The 13,608-nt window shown below is 48.5% G+C and overlaps 1 protein-coding gene across 24 annotated transcripts in view; it reads left to right on the plus strand.

The window, feature by feature from the left end:
- MYT1L (myelin transcription factor 1 like) overlaps positions 1-13,608 on the plus strand; it is a 399,489-nt gene that overhangs the window by 143,678 nt on the left and 242,203 nt on the right. Inside the window, exon 3 of one of the 24 annotated variants that reach the window (XM_043452985.1) lies at positions 6,883-6,995. The exons of the other annotated variants lie outside the window; for them this stretch is intronic. The gene's annotated coding sequence lies outside the window, so the exon portion shown is untranslated. The remainder of the gene's footprint in view (positions 1-6,882; positions 6,996-13,608) is intronic. 24 annotated transcript variants of the gene reach the window in all.

Here is a 13,608-nt window from a genome sequence, read left to right on the forward strand (position 1 = left end):
GCTGAAACTCCAATACTTTGGCCACCTGATGAGAAGAGCTGACTCATTGGAAAAGACCCTGATGCTGGGAGGGATTGGGGGCAGGAGGAGAAGGGGGCGACAGAGGATGAGATGGTTGGATGGCATCACTGACTCGATGGTCATGAGTTTGGGTAAACTCCGGGAGTTGGTGATGGACAGGGAGGCCTGGTGTGCTGCGATTCATGGGGTCGCAAAGAGTCGGACATGACTGAGTGACTGAACTGACTGAACTGAACATGCGTCAGATGTTACAATGATAGTGATGGCTGTTAACATCATTGAGTTATTTACTGAGCAGTGGTATGACGTAAAGTAATCATTATTAACAGCGGAGGAGGAGCAGGATTCGAGGGGCAGGTGGGGAGGTGAAGTGAGCTCAGCTAAACGGTACTGAAAGGCTCCAGACCGCAAGCTGCATTTGCTGGAATCCTTCTGTGGCGCTGGTGCTCATGCTGGAGTCAACTCCCTGTTGCTGAGAGATCTAGATGAAGGTCACGCTCTGAGGAGCGATGTGGCCCAGGAGGCCTGAGAGAAACAGGGGGATCTGAAAGCCCAGGCACGGGCAGGAGAGTTGGCCTTCTTAAGTCAGAGTTACATCCCAGCCCTCTCCGTCATAGACGTCACCAGGCAGATATGTGAGAGTCAGCTCAGGACACCCAAAGAGGAGGGTGTGTCCTCTGAAAACGAGCCGAAGGATGATGTGAAAACCTGCATCATTCCCCTGGTTTCTTGTCATTTCTTCGTAAGATACCTTCACTCATTATCGCACATTTCCCCTTCCTCATGTAGATCTCTGTCCATCTCTGTAGACCTCCCCATCTCTGTCTTCTGAAAGTGATCATACTTCTCTTCTCTAGAAACCAGCATTAGACAGGAGGTTCACAGCTGACCCGGAGCTGAGCTATCCCTTGAGGAACATATTCTGGAAGGAAGAATGTGAGTCAGGCAGGGCCACGGACACGCCTTGAGCTTGGCACGGGGGGAATCAGGCCTTCCCTTGAGGCTGGACAGAGTGACGGAGGGCTGCTGCTCACAGTGACGGCTCGTCTCAGCCTGGCCGCTGAGCGATCGTCCAGTGTCCACTCACAGTTACACACAAGGTGCGTGAGCAGGGTGTCGAGGGCACCGGGACCAGGGCCACACCCAACCCGGGGCTGAGACACGACTCTCTTCCGACCATCAGCCATCCCCGATGAGCCCACCAAGCCACATGGAAGGCGTAGGGGGTGGGCCTCCCGCTCCGCCAGCCCAGGCGAGGGTCCTGAGAGCAGCAGGGTCTGCTGGGGGCTTCGGTTCCTTTCTGAGCCTCCAAGTCGGCTCCTGGAGAAGGGTTTGCGTCTGACTGAGCCAAGCAGGGCTTGTCTGGCTCTTATGACTCAGTGTGGTAAGTCTGGGGAAGAGGCACTGTCAAAACATGCCTCTCATTTTTTACCCAATCTCACATAGAACTTTTAGAGCAAGAAGAAATGGCAAGAAGCATCTCCACTGACAGATAACCCCACAGTCACGACTCAGGTTGCCAGGAAGTTTCCCCGTGTGTCATCTGAGCAACACAGGATCCTCGGGAAGGCGCTTAGAGCAGGGACCTGGTGTTCCCAGCTCAGCATGTGGTCCCTGCAGGGCAGAGAGTGGGGCAGACAGACCCGTGCCTCCCACCAGCCGAGTCCTGCTCACTCAGGAGCACTGCAGGGCACAAAGGCCTGCGAAGAGGTCCTGGTGTCCCTCAGGTGACGTTCAGAACTGCACGCGCACCTGCTGTGTAAACAGAGGAGCCCTGAGTGTGCTCACAGGTGAAGGAGGACAAGGCCTTCGTGGACGGTCCTCTGGCCAGGAGTTCACACCCAGGGCCTGGCAGCAAGGCGCTGGAGACTGTAGGCATGCTGATACCTGGAGCCAGGAAATAGTCTACATTTTTAGTTCAGCTCTATTGTTATCAGAGAACCTGAACTTCAGGGAGGCACATGACCCCTAAATGTTCACACCACTGTTGGTTAAGAAGGGTCTGGCTAATCTAGTGATAATACACCTGTTTACAGGTGCTCGGGCCAGGTGCACTGGGTGGACCCAGGGGAATTGAGGGGGGAGGTGGGAGCGGGGATCAGGATGGGGAATACATGTAACTCCGTGGCTGATTCATGTCAATGTATGACAAAACCCACTGCAATGTTGCAAAGTAATTAGCCTCCAACTAATAAAAATAATTGAAAAATAAATAAATAGATAAATAAATAAATAAAATATCTTTTAAAAATAAAAAAAAATACACCTGTTTACTACTATTCCATGGAAAGAGTACTTCTATTTTTAAATCATTATATTATGGTTTCAGCATCAGTAATGTCAAGTCCCTAGGGAACTGCCTTAGTAGGACCTCGTAGAGATGAAGTGGGCAGGACCCTGTGGAGCCCTGGGCAGGAATCCTCCCGGTGCCCCTCCAACCTTCTGACCTTTCCTGAGGTCCACAGAAGAGCTATACAAAAATGACCTTCACGACCCAGATAACCACAATGGTGTGATCACTCACCCAGAGCCAGACATCCAGGAATGCGAAGTCAAGTGGGCCTTAGGAAGCACCACTACCAACAAAGCTAGTGGAGGTGATGGAATTCCAGTTGAGCTATTTCAAATCCTGAAAGATGAAGCTGTGAAAGTGCTGCACTCAATAGGCCAACAAATTTGGAAAACTCAGCAGTGGCCACAGGACTGGAAAAGGTCAGTCTTCATTCCAATCCCAAAGAAAGACAATGCCAGAGAATGCTCAAACTACCACGCAATTGCACTCATCTCAGACGCTAATAAGGAGAAGGCAATGGCAAGTGCCAGTCCAGTACTCTTGCCTGGAAAATCCCATGGAGGGATCAGCCTGGTGGGCTGCAGTCCGTGGGGTCGCTAAGAGTCGGACACTATGGAGCGGCTTCACTTTCACTTTTCACTTTCATGCATTGGAGAAGGAAATGGCAACCCACTCCAGTGTTCTTGCCTGGAGAATCCCAGGGATGGGGGAGCCTGGTGGGCTGCCATCTATGGGGTCACACGGAGTTGGACACGACTGAAGTGACTTAGCAGCAGCAGCAGTAGCACACGCTAATAAAGTAATGCTCAAAATTCTCCAAGCCAGGCTTCAGTGGTACATGAGCCGTGAACTTCCAGATGTTCAAGCTGGATTTAGAAAAGGCAGAGGAACCAGAGATCAAATTGCCAACATCCACTGGATCATCGAAAAAGCAAGAGAGTTCTAAAAAAACATCTATTTCAGCTTTATTGATTACGCCAAAGCCTTTGACTGTGTAGATCACATCAAACTGGAAAATTCTTTAAGAGATGGGAATACCAGACCACCTTACCTGCCTCCTGAGAAATCTGTATGCAGGTCAAGAAGCAATAGTTAGAACCGGACATGGAACAACAGACTGATTCCAAATTGGGAAAGAAGTATGTCAAAGCTGTATATTGTCACTCTGCTTATTTAACTTATATGCAGAGTACATCATGCGAAATGCCAGGCTGGATGAAGTGCAAGCTGGAATCAAGATTGTTAGGAGAAATATCAATAACCTCAGATATGCAGATGACACCACCCTTATGGCAGAAAATGAAGAGGAACTAAAGAACTCTTTGATGAAAGTGAAAGAGGAGAGTGAAAAAGCTGACTTAAAAGGCAACATTCAAAAACGAAGATCATGGCATCTGGTCCTATCACTTCATGGCAAATAAATGTGGAAACAGTGGAAACACTGAGAGACTTTATTTGGGGCGAGGGGGGGGCCTCTGAAATCACTGCAGATGGTAACTGCAGCCATGAAATTAAAAGATGTTTGCTCCTTGGAAGAAAAGCTGTGACCAACCTAGACAGCATATTAAAAAGCAGAGATGTTACTTCACTGACAAAGGTCCATCTAGTCAAAGCTATGGTTTTTTCTATAGTTATGTATGGATGTGAGAGTTGGACTATAAAGAAAGTTGAGCCCTGAAGAACTGATGCTTTTGAACTGCGGTGTTGGAGAAGACTCCTGAGAGTCCCTTGGATTGCAAAGAGATCCAACCAGTCAATCCTGGAAGAAGTCAGTCCTGAATATTCATTGGAAGGAGTGATGCTGAAGTTGAAGCTCCAATATTTTGGCCACCTGAGGCTAAGAACTGATTCATTTGACAAGACCCTGATGCTGGGAAAGATTGAGGGCAGGAGAAGAAGGGGACGTCAGAGGATGAGATGGTTGGATGGCATCACCGACTCGAAGGACATGAGTTTGAGCAAGCTCTGGGAGTTGGTGATGGACAGGGAGGCCTGGCATGCTGCAGTTCATAGGACATGACTGAGAGACTGAACTGACTGACTGAGCTCCAAAGGGCAGATTTGAGCAGTTGCTAATCAGGGGAGGGAAGGGAGGAGGGGGAAGATGAAGAGATATGGAAGGGGTTAGCCAAGAAACAATAATGCAGCCTTCGAGCAGAGCCCCTCTTGCCTCAAGGAACACACATAACAGTGTCTTTAAGCTCTTTAAGATGTCAGCATTCTTCATACCAGAGAAAGCCCACCTGAGGCCACATTAAAAAAACCAGAGAAGCTCAAGATGATTGCCTGAGACCAGATTGGAGGACTGGAGACCCCGGGCACACACTGGTCTTATCGGCAGCCCCACACTTGAGCTATTGCTGTAAACTCACCAAGCACCCCTCCCTTCTGGGCTGGGACACGGTCTTCTGGGACAGGAGCCGCTGTGGCCCCCTTTGCCAGGCAAGGCGATAGGGCTAATCTTTCCTACTTCACCCAAAGCCCGTGTCCAAGTTTCTGTTTGGCGCTGGTGCACAGAAGCTGCGCATTCGGCAAGGGGAAGCAAGCTTGGATTTCAGAAAGTCAAGTGACGGGCTGCCGGCAGGAAGTGTGCATCGAGCACACACTGGCCTTCCCAGGCTCGGCGCCTGGACCCAGAGTACCCTTGTGTGCTCAGCCTCTAGCGTGGGAGGCGGACTCTGAACTCTGAGCTCTGGAGACCAGAGTGCAGGACAGCGGGCGCGGAAGACGCGGGCGCTCATCCCTGATGGAGACTCGTTTGTGAATCCAGATGACCTGTGGGTGTGAGCTGACGGGAGCATGGTTGGGTGCGCCTGCCTCTGTCACTGAACATTAGGCTCACAAATCACTTTGTACGGGGAAGAACCGCTGGAGTTGAAATGGAACCTCTTGTACTCCCAGCATGTGTGTGTATGTGTGTGGGCATGTGTGCATATGTGTGTATGTGCATGTGTATGGGTGTGTATGTATGTGTGCACGTGTGTTTACATGCAAAGGTGTGTGTACATGTGTGGGTGTGTGTGGGCATGCGTGTGTATGTGTGTGTACATGAGTGGGTGTGTGTCCATGTGGCCTGTGTGTGGGGGTGTGCGGGTGTGTATGCATGTGGGCATGTGTGCATGTATATGTACATGTGTGGGTGTGTATGCATGTGGCCTGTGTGTGGGTGTGTGTGGGTGTGTATTCATGTGGGCATGTGTGCATGTATGTGTACATGTGGGCCTGTATGTATGTGTGTGTGTGAGCATGTGTGCATGTGGGGGTGTGTACGTGTGGTCTTATGTATGTGTGTTTGTGAGAGGAGATGAGTATTGGTCACAAAGCAGATTTCCTCAGACTTTTCAGTGTCATTAGCTATAAATAAAATCACAAATTGCAATTTGTAATAAAAGCATAATATATATTAAAATATTACAAGGTAACTCCAAATTAATGAATCTAGACTTTAACACACACGAAAATATACCAATTCTCATGCTAATTTTTCAAACCTGGGTTTTCAGGGTATTTTAAAACCTTTCTGGCTCCATGTGTGTATTTCTGAATTGCTCTGTTCTTTATGTGTTTGGGTAAGTTCTTATTAGAGAAAATAATGAAAGCTGCATGGCTGCCTGTGGGTCCCGTGGGAAGCTGTGCTGTCTTACTGCAAACCCCACTGGCCAAGTGCTTCTGTGTGTCTCCGTGCTGAGGTGTGACCAGGAAGCAGAGGACAGTGTGTTCTAGAGGATTTACAGTGATGCTGTGGGAGGCATTACTACCCGCTGATCTACAGCCGGGACCGGGGGTGTCTCCACTCCCACCGTTAACACCTGGGCTGCGGTAGCCTCACGGGATGTCATGAGCATTGCTGAATTTGGAGTTTCGCTCCAGAAACAATAGTGTCGACATGGAGACCCCTCCTTCTCTCCACTTTCTGATATTCCGGTTCAGCCTTTTTTTCTTAAACAAAATACATTCTCCCCTTGACAGTAGAGATTATCTTAAAATCACCTTGATATTTTTTTTCTAACTAAAACTGTCCCTCACACTGAGATACTCTTGCAGAAAACTTTGATGAAAATTTGATAAATTCTAAATTTACATTAAATAAGAAAATGTATTTTGTTGTTGTTCTCTGAAAATAAAATTGAGTGGACATTTAGAAACACCCTTGTCATCAATAGGCTCTATTTGGTTATGAATGAAGTTACATTATTTCTGGGAAATAAATACACATCTCAAATATTTTTCACTTGTTAATTTGGTTCGTATTTGCATCTAAGTGTTAAAAAAAATAATAATCTTACAAAGTTGGTGATAATTGGTCAATTTAAATATAAAGTGCACTCGTTTTACCTTCAAAACCAGACGTATATTTAAAATATTAAATATCTTGGATTTCAAAATAAATTAACTCAAGGTTTAGAAGCACTTCCTGCTTGTCCATCACCGCCCCTCGTATCAGGATTTCTGGGTAAAGTCCTACGGCCCCCCACGTGCAGTTGGCTGTTTGTAAAGGTGTCGTTGTGAACCCAGAGAAGAGGGCTCCTGTCACTCAGCTGCTGTTGTGCTGTTGTCTTGCCCTCTAGAAAATGAACCCAGAGGAGAACTGGTGAGATCGCGTCCGTGGGCCTCTCCGGACCCCGATCGACAGAGGGAGAGAGTCAGACCCACAGAGCACCTGCCCGGCCGCTGAGCTCAGGTACCCGTCGTCCGCTCTCGAGGGGCCGAGGACAAGCATCTCCTTTCCCTGCCCCCAAATCACCACTGAGTCCCCACCCCCTTCGCAGCTCCTGGTGCTGCCAGGCTTCTGGAAGGCAGATGAAATCCTGTCGTGCACCCTTTCCAAACAGACACTTTGTGCTAAAAAGAGCCCTTGGCAGTTAAATAAGAGGATGCACTCCTTATTCTGGCTCCTGAAGCCAAGCAGATGCATCCCTTGGGGCGCTTTGAGGGATCCTTGTGGTCCCCAGGGTGGGGGACGTGGACCCTCAGATGGAAAGGCATCATCTTGAATCTTTGCCCCCAAATCTACGTTGGTCAGTAAGGTTTACTGATTATGGCTCGGAGCTCGGGGGTGGGATTGGCAGACGGCAGGGGGAGGCTGTCAAGCAGCACAGTTTCCAGGGACTCTCAGCTCCCAGAGTCACGTGAGTCGGTTCCCGCCGGGGCAGACTCAGCCTCTGAACACTTGCAGGGAACTAGCCTCAGAAACACTCGTAGGATCTTCTCTATAACCAGACTCAGGATCCATTTTCCACCTGGGACTTTGCTGGGGGAAAAGGGAAGTTCTGGCATGCTGGCGGTTTCCGAGAACTCTGGCAAGCTTTGAAGGCTCACCGTGTGATAGCAATTTATCTGTCTGCCGGCTCCCCACTGCCTGTCTGGTAACAGAGCTCCTCACTGTGACGTGGAATGAGAGGCTGGGACCGGCTTCCAGATGCCACAGCCTCGTGGGTGCTGCCGTCTTCAGAGCTCTGTGAACTGGGACAATAGGTCACGCTTGCTGTAATTATTTTCTCATCTATATCTCGCTCCCTTTCCCTAAAGAAACCGCTTGCTGGTTTAGTTTGGGAAAGGCATTATATTTAATCATCATTTGCCTGGAGTTTAAAAAAAAAAAGCTATGCACATTGAGCATTAAAGTAAGAGCTGACTTTAAGGTCTGTTAAAGTTTCTGAACTGTGGCTGTTTCACACAGAGCAGTGATGTTGTCTTGTCTGGTCTCATTGTGATTTGGTCATGAATTAAAGAATATTTAGTGGAATATTTCACATGGGTCTGAACCGGCGTTTCTGGCATGGAGTTAAGTGTTCAACATTTAAATGACGGTTATCACCGTGGTGTACTGCACAGCATTCAAAGGCCCATCTCACTGGAGATTAGACAAGAATAGATAAATAAAGAAGTGAGTCAATAAATTAGCTAGTTTTTCAAGAGAAATCCATGTTTATACTCAACTTGTGGCTTTGCGTGGGCTTCTCGGTGGAGGCAGGATGTTTGATTCTGAGACCTGTGCATTTTCAAGGCAGGTGGTTGGACTTGCTCAAAAAAGGATTAAAATTTCTAGCCTGCCCGGCCTCTGGCCGAGTGTCACAGGCCCTGGAGGTGGTGGGACTCTTGTGGGCACACTCAGAGTCCCCGAGGCCGATGGGAGAACAGTCGCAGTGACAGCAAGGGCAGGGCCAACACTCAGGCCGTCTCACCCGGCCCTGACCGCGTCTCGCCCCATGGGCTCTGCTGACGGCACCCAGGAGGCCCACGGGCAGAGCACCGGAGGCAGGGGACACCCACACTTGCACTCTGACTCCTGGGTATTTATCCTTCGAAGATCAGTGTTTGGCCCTTGGGGGATAATCAGTATATATTTGCTCTGAGCGTGTCATAAACACTTAAGTTCCTGGGCGATGAAATGAAACAGCAGATTGAAGTGAACAGATTAGCATTTTAAAATGGGAGCACTGGTGTGTCGTAACAGTAACTTCTGGGACAAAGGATAAATCTTCACTGCCTGTTTATAAGAGAAAACGGTATAAATCATCAGACGGCTTAGATCAGAGTGAGCCAACTTTTAATACGAAGGGCCAGGGGGTAAAGACCTTAGTATTAGCGAGTCCTGTCGTCTCACCATTGTTATGAGAAAGGAGCCAGGACGACTCGTCAGCAAGACCTCAGGGCCATGTCCCAATAAAACTTTATTCACAAAGTTGGCAGCAGGTGGCTCTGGCCCTCAGGCCAGGATTTACTGGCCTCTCAGTTCCGTTCAGTTGCTCAGTCATGTCCGACTCTTTGCGTCCCCATGAACCGCAGCATGCCAGGCCTCCCTGTCCATCACCAACTCCCGGAGTTCACCCAAACCCATGTCCATTGAGTTGGTGATGCCATCCAACCATCTCATCCTCCGTTGTCCCCTTCTCCTCCTGCCCCCAATCCTTGCCAGCATCAGGGTCTTTTCAAATGAGTCAGCTCTCTGCATCAGGTGGCCAAAGTATTGGAGTTTCAGCTTCAACATCAGTCCTTCCAATGAATATTCAGGACTGATTTTCTTTAGGATGGACTGGTTAGATCTCCTTGCAGTCCAAGGGATTCTCAAGAGTTCTCCAACACCACAGTTCAAAAGCATCAATTCTTCAGCGCTCAGCTTTCTTTATAGTCCAACTCTCACATCCATACATGACCACTGGAAAAACCATAGCCTTGACCAGATGGGCCTTTGTTGACAAAGTAATGTCTCTGCTTTTTAATATGCTATCTAGGTTGGTCACAACTTTCCCTCCAAGGAGTAAGCGTCTTTTAATTTAATGGCTGCAGTCACCATCTGCAGTGATTTTGGAGCCACTGTTTCCCCATCTATTTGCCATGAAGTGATGGGACCAGATGCCATGATCTTAGTTTTCTGAATGTTGAGCTTTAAGCCAACTTTTTCACTCTCCTCTTTCACTTTCATCAAGAGGCTCTTTAGTTCTTCTTCACTTTCTGCTGTAAGGGTGGTGTCATCTGCATATCTGAGGTTATTGATATTTCTCCCAGCAATCTTGATTTCAGCTTGTGCTTCCTCTAGCCCAGTGTTTCTCGTGATGCACTCTGCATATAAGTTAAATAAGCAGGGTGGCAATATACAGCCTTGACATACTCCTTTCCCTATTTGGAACCAGTCTGTTGTTCCATGTCCAATTCTAACTGTTGCTTCCTGACCTGCATACAGGTTTCTCAAGAGGCAGGACAGGTGGTCTAGTATTCCCATCTCTTTCAGAATTTTCCACAGTTTATTGTGATCCACACAGTCAAAGGCTTTGGCATAGTTAATAAAGCAGAAATAGATGTTTTTCTGGAACTCTCTTGCTTTTTTGATGATCCAGCGGATGTTGGCAGTTTGATCCTCTGGTTCCTCTGCCTTTTCTAAATCCAGCTGATAGAATGTGGTCCACTGGAGAAGGGAATGGCAAACCACTTCAGTATTCTTGCCTTGAGAACCCTGTGAACAGTGTGAAAAGACAAAAAGATAAGACACTGAAAGATGAACTCCCTAGGTGCCCAATATGCTACTGGAGATCAGTGGAGAATTAATTCCAGAAAGAATGAAGGGATGGGGCCAAAGCATAAACAGCACCCAGTTGTGCATGTGACTGGTGATAGAAGCAAGGTCCAGTGCTATAAGGAGCAATGTTGCATAGGAACCTGGAATGTTAGGTCCACGAATCAAGACAAATTGGAAGTGGTCAAACAGGAGATGGCAAGAGTGAATGTCGACATTCTAGGAATCGGCAAACTAAGATGGACTGGAATGGGTGAGTTTAACTCAGATGACCATTATATCTGCTACTGTGGGCAGGAATCCTTTAGAAGAAATGGACTAGCCATCATTGTCACAAAAGAGTCCAAAATGCAGTACTTGGATGCAATCTCAAAAACGACAGAATGATCTCTGTTCGTTTCCAAGGCAAACCATTCAATATCACGGTAATCCAATTCTACTGGCCTCTAGTAAACATCTAAATAAGAGCTCCTAAATGGCTACTGTTGTATGTGGGAAAGAGGGTATAACTCTGACTCTGTCCTCAAATTTTATTCCTTGCAAACTCGCCCCGTAGATTCCGCAGGGATGACGCTCCATAGACCAGCGCTTGGCTGGCGTGTGAGCCGGGGCGTCAGGGTGGAGCCGACCAGAGTCTGCAGGAAGGCGGACGAGCAGCTCTCACACCTGCAGCAGGTGGGGCAGGCCCAGGAAACCCGTGGGGCTCAGAGGGGAGAACACTCTCTAGTGATTTCATCCCTTTATCACCTCGCCTGCCGAGAAATAGCCTGAAATCACGCTGAAAATCATGTGGGCACAAAGTCAGATGAAAACAAGCACCTGGAGCTGTCGTCCCCCCACCCCGTACACACTAGGGGATGTCAGTGTCAAGCCTCAGAGCCGGGAGAGCTACCGTGTGGCGTAACCAGGGACGCTCCTGCGGGTCACCGGCTGTGTGTACCGGGGCCGAGCTATGGGGCCCGCAACGCTGCACAGGTTGCTGAAAAGCGGTCTTCAGTTTGTTTTTCCAAATATATAGTGTTGTTGTTCAGCTGCTAAGTCAAGGCCGAATCTTTGCAGCCCTGTGGACGCAGTACACCAGGCTTCCCTGTCCTTCACTGTCTCCCAGACTTTGCTCAAACTCACGTCCGTTGAGTTGGTGATGCTATCCAAATACATGCTGCTGCTGTTTAATTGCTGTCATGTCCAGCTCTTTTGCAACTACATGGACTATAACCCACAAGGCTCCTCTGTCCATGGAATGTTCCAGGCAAGAATACTGGAATGGGTTGCCATTTCCTTCTCCAGGGGATCTTCCCGACCCAGGGGTCAAACCTGCATCTCCTTCATTGGCAGATGGAGTCTTCAGCACTGAGCCACCATGGAAACATATATATATATTTACATATTATGTCCCAACATTTATGTAACAAAGGTATATATATTTACTGGAGTTCAAAGGTGGAAGGAATATTTAATTTTCACTTTATGCTATGATTTTCCACTGAATTTCCTGGAGTGTGTGTTACTGTGTTAAGTGTGATTCGATGCGTTCAGTCCCACACACCCCCTTAGGCCTTTTCCGTCAAGCACTGCACGGCCATGGTGCCTTCCTGAATGCCGCCTTTTCTTTGCTTGGCCCACCCCTCCTGCAAAGTCGATGTCGTAAACCTGCAGACACTAACCCTGCTGACCGGAGCCCATGTGTGTTCTGGAGTGTTTCTGAGTCTGTGTTTCCTACACGTACACGTGAAGGGAATATATTTAACCTACATTTAAAGGCAATGCATGCCTATTTTTTAAGCATTTTGTTTGTTTACTTTTGGCTGTGCTGGGTCTTCCTTGCAGAGCCGCTTTCTCTAGCTGCGGCGAGTGCGGGCTACCCTCTAGTCTCACGCACGGGCCCCTCGCTGCAGGGGCGTCTCGTGTTGCGGAGCCCCGGCTCCAGAGTGCAGGCTCGGTAGTCGCAGCCTGTGGGCAGAGCTGCTCCTCAGCCTGTGGGATCTTCCCGGGCTGGGCGTCAAACCTGTGTCCCCTGCATTGGCAGCAGATTCTTAACCACTGGACCATTAGAGAAGGCCCCCCTTTTTTTTTATTATAAAAAAAGTTAAATAAATTATTGCAAGCATCATCCATACACATAGCTGTATAATTGTGTGCATTTCTGTAATATTTTTGACTCAGCTGCTCCACACAAACAGTAGAATTAGGGAATTCTGCCGCATATCTGTTCACATTTAACCCTTTAATGGGGGCACGTCAGTTCAGTTCAGTCACTCAGTCGTGTCCGACTCTTTGCGACCCCATGAATTGCAGCACGCCAGGCCTCCCTGTCTATCACCAACTTCCGGATTTTACTCAAACTCATGTCCCTCGAGTCGGTGATGCCATCCAGCCATCTCATCCTCTGTCGCCCCCTTCTCCTCCTGCCCCCAATCCCTCCCAGCATCAGGGTCTTTTTCAATGAGTCAACTCTTTGAATGAGGTGGCCAAAGTACTGGAGTTTCAGCTTCAACATCAGTCCTTCCAATGAACACCCAGGACTGATCTCCTTTAGGATGGACTGGTTGGATCTCCTTGCAGTCCAAGGGACTCTCAAGAATCTTCTCCAACACCACAGTTCAAAACCATCAATTCTTCGTCACTCAGCTTTCTTTATAGTCCAACTCTCACATCCATACATGACTACTGGAAAAACCATAGCCTTAACTAGATGGACCTTTGTTGGCAAAGTAATGTTTCTGCTTTTTAATATGCTGTCTAGGTTGGTCATAACTTTCCTTCCAAGGAGTAAGCATCTTTTAATTTCATGGCTGCAGTCACCATCTGCAGTGATTTTGGAACCCAAAAACATATACCCCCCAAAACACGCAACACACTGCAGAGAGAGCTATGACAGGGGTATGCAGAAAGTGATAAAGTCTAACTCACCCTAAACGTGGGAGAAGCTCAGTGCTCCTGGGGAGGCCGTGTGGATTCCGGGAGAATTAACACACACTTTGCAGACAGACGTGAGTGTTACAGACAATGAACCAGCGTCTGCAAAGACCCAGGGGTCTGAGGGTGGGAGCAGGAGGGGGCGTGGCTGCTGTGAGTAGGGGGTGAGCTCTGTGGGTGGTGAGGAAACCCAGGTGAGTTTAAACACAGCCACCGGGAGGGCACCTGTCCTCAACAAGACAGTGAGAAGGACTGTGGTTCAACGGTCCATGCGGTAGGCCGAGGTCTCACCCAGGACAGGGCTGCTTGGGGAGAGGCGGGGGACAGTGGCCGTGGAGGCAAGCAGGACGGTGTGTAAGTCCTG

The sequence above is a fragment of the Cervus canadensis genome, chromosome 30 (assembly GCF_019320065.1).
Source record: "Cervus canadensis isolate Bull #8, Minnesota chromosome 30, ASM1932006v1, whole genome shotgun sequence".
NCBI lineage: Eukaryota > Metazoa > Chordata > Mammalia > Artiodactyla > Cervidae > Cervus > Cervus canadensis.